The sequence below is a fragment of the Colobus angolensis genome, unplaced genomic scaffold, assembly GCF_000951035.1.
Source record: "Colobus angolensis palliatus isolate OR3802 unplaced genomic scaffold, Cang.pa_1.0 Scaffold12, whole genome shotgun sequence".
NCBI classification, from domain to species: Eukaryota; Metazoa; Chordata; class Mammalia; order Primates; family Cercopithecidae; genus Colobus; species Colobus angolensis.
In genome coordinates, this window is record NW_012113141.1 from 2,626,290 (window position 1) to 2,629,474 (window position 3,185).

The 3,185-nt window shown below is 44.5% G+C and overlaps 2 pseudogenes; both read right to left on the minus strand.

The window, feature by feature from the left end:
• Positions 1-991: 991 nt before the first annotated feature.
• LOC105502835 lies at positions 992-1,338 on the minus strand (annotated as a pseudogene).
• A 1,060-nt stretch (positions 1,339-2,398) lies between these two features.
• Positions 2,399-2,962, minus strand: LOC105502845 (annotated as a pseudogene).
• Positions 2,963-3,185: the final 223 nt, after the last annotated feature.

Consider the following 3,185-nt stretch of genomic DNA (forward strand, 5'->3'; position numbering starts at 1 on the left):
CTTTTTTTCTAGACAAGGCCTGGCTCTGTCACCCAGGCTGGAGTGCAGTGGCACCATCTTGGCTCACTGCAACTTCTACCTCCTGGACTACAGATGCACACTGCCACTCCCGGCTGATTTTTGTAATTTTTTTGTAGAGAGAGGGTTTTGCTATGTTGCCCAGGCTGGTCTCAAACTCCTGAGCTCAATCAATCCACCCATCTCGGCCTCCCAAAGTGCTGGGATTACAGGCTTCAGTCATGGCTGCTTTTCCAGAGGTTTTTAAGTTACGTAATATACTTCATCCAGTTTCAGGCTTTTGTTTTTCTCCCTCTTCTTCTTCTTCTTCCTCCCCCTCCTCCTCCACTCCTCCTCCTCCTTCTTCTTCTTCTTCTCCTTCTCCTCCTCCTCCTTCTCCTCCTCCTCCTCCTCCTTCTTCTTTTTTGTCTTTTTTTTGAGACAGGGTCTTACTCTTCACCTAGGCTGGAGTGCAGTGGTGCAGTCACAACTGACTGCAACCTCCACCTCCTGGGCTCAAGCGATTCTCCTGCTTCAGCTTCCTGAGTAGCTAGGACTACAGGCTCCAACATGTCTGGCCACCTTTCGTATTTTTGGTAGAGACAGGGTTTCACCATGTTGCCCAGATGGTCTCAAACTCCTGGGCTCAAGCAATCCTTCTGCTTTGACCTCGAAATGTGCTAGGATTATGGACCTGAGCCACCATGCATGGCCGTTTCATGCATTTTATCTTGTCACATTGATATTAATGTTGTGATGCTGATTTTTTTTCATAGGCTGCCTTTGCTTGCTATCTCTTTGCCTATTCCTTTATTTTCTTTTTTTTTTTAGATATACTAATAATGTTTATTGAGGGAATCAGGATAAAACTAAAATAACAGACTAAAAGTATGTAAGAGAGAGGGATAATTGAAGTGAAAGTACTTTTTTTTTAGGTGGACAGGAAGTAGAATTTATTGGTGAGTATTAAGAGGGGGCAGCACAGTGGAAGCCCTCATGAGTGCAGGGCCTGCCACTCGTCCAGAGCACCACGACTGGGAATGTACTTGACCCATCTGGGATGAGCCGCTTCTCAGCCACCATGTCTTCAAATTCATTGGCATTGAACTTGGTGAAGCCCCACTTCTTTGAGATGTGGATCTTCTGGCGGCTGGGGAGCTTGAACTTGGCCCTGCACAGGACCTCAATCACATGCTCCTTGTTCTGCAGCTTGGTGCGGATGGACATAACTTGACCAATGTGAACCCTGGCCACAGTGCCCTGGGGCTTTCCAATGGCACCTCGCATGCCTGCTTGGAGCCTGCGCTGGGATAGTGCAAGGTCAGAAACATGAACATCCATCTGAAAGGACTGTATCCAAGGTCCCTTAGAGCAACCCATACAACAGACAGGCTGCATCACTACCAGGGAAGCTGCTGTTTGCAGCCATTGCACACTGGGCCCCCATGAGGAAAGGAACTCAGTCGGCTTAATTGGCTGCAGGTCTATTCCTTTATTTTCAACTTTCCTTTTTCACTTTGTTTTTGGTACATCTTACATTAACCACATATAGCTAGATTCTTTTTCAATGCAACTGATAATCTCTTGAATAGGTACATAAACCCATTCATATTTGTTGTAGTAACTGAAATACTTTTATTCCTTTCATCATGTTTTACATTTATGCTTTATTTTGGGCAACATGGTTCTTTTCTCTGTATCTCATTCTTTCCTTTTTTTCTTGGTCAAATTCTAGAATACCTGCTTTGGAGTTGCTAACCACCTTAATTAAAGTTTTAGTTCTCTAATAATACATAAAATTAAATAGCTACATTTTCTCCAATAATATATTTTACTTATTTTTTATTTTTCAAGGTAAATAAAATTTTTAGAAAGTTTTCTGCTCCCATTCTCTCCTCTTCTCCACTCAAGGTCCTGGGTTTCACCGATATCATTTAACTTCTTTGGTCCTTGGTGTATTTTTTCATTTTGTTTGTTTTTCTTTTTGTTTTTTGAGATGGTGTCTCATTCTGTTGCCCAGGCTGGAGTGCAGTGGCATGATCTCGTCTCACTGCAGCGTCTGCCTCCTGGGTTCAAGTGATTCTCCTGCCTCAGCCTCCTTAGTAGCTGAGATTACAGGTATGCACCACCATGCTTGGCTAATTTTTTTTTTTTTTTTTTTTTTTTTAGTGGAGTTAGGGTTTCACCTTGTTGGTCAGGTTGGTCTCAAACTCTTGCCTCGAATGATCCACCTGCCTCAGCCTCCCAAAGTGGTGGGATTACAGGTGTGAGCCACCTCGCCCGGCCTGTTAGTTTGTTTTTAGAGAAACATTGTGTTGAATGGTAAAGCTTAGCACACCCCAGCACCAGGAATGGCATGGAGTTGCAGCAGCAGGGACAGGCAGGTGATCCCTACAGAGCCTCACGTGGCGAAGAGGATGAGGAAGGCGACCATCAAACAGAAGAGCCCCATGGCCTCAGACAAGGGAAGCCCAGAATGGCATAGGAGAAGAGCTGCTGCTTGAGAGATGGGTTCTTGGCATAGCCAATGATCAAGCTGCCAAACACAGTTCCAATGCCAGCCCCTGAACCAGCCACACCAACTGTGGCTGCCCCAGCACCAGTCAACTTGGCTGCTGTGTCAATGTCTCCAGAGACAACACTGGTCTGGAACTCCTGTTTGGCCCTTGGAGTTGGGGGCTGCTGTAGGAAGGCTGTTTAGATGAATTCTCTGAGCTGTTCAAGAAGGAGGCAGACACAGGCCCTATCAGATGCCTGGTACAACAGCAGATCAGAGCTGGAGAAATGAGTACTGTCCTGGCGGTCCATATTTTTTTTAGTCTCCCAGCTTTAGCCCTTGGTCTCAGCTGTCTTGGAGTATTTTTAAATCTGGATTATTTATTCCAAGAGTTCTTACTTAAAAACATATCTATATCTACACACACACACACACACACACACGCACACACATTTCATACCCAGTCATGTTATCATAATGCATTTAGGTTTTTTCTTTTTTTGTAGAGATGAGGTCTTGGTATGTTGCTCAGGCTGGTCTTGAACTCCTGGGCTCAAGAGATCCTCCCGCTTTGGTCTCCCAAAGTGCTGGGATTATAAGCATGAGCCACTATGCCCAGCCCTAGATTTTTTAAAAATAAATTTTATTGTGTTTATTTAAGATATACATCGTGATATTATGGGATACATAT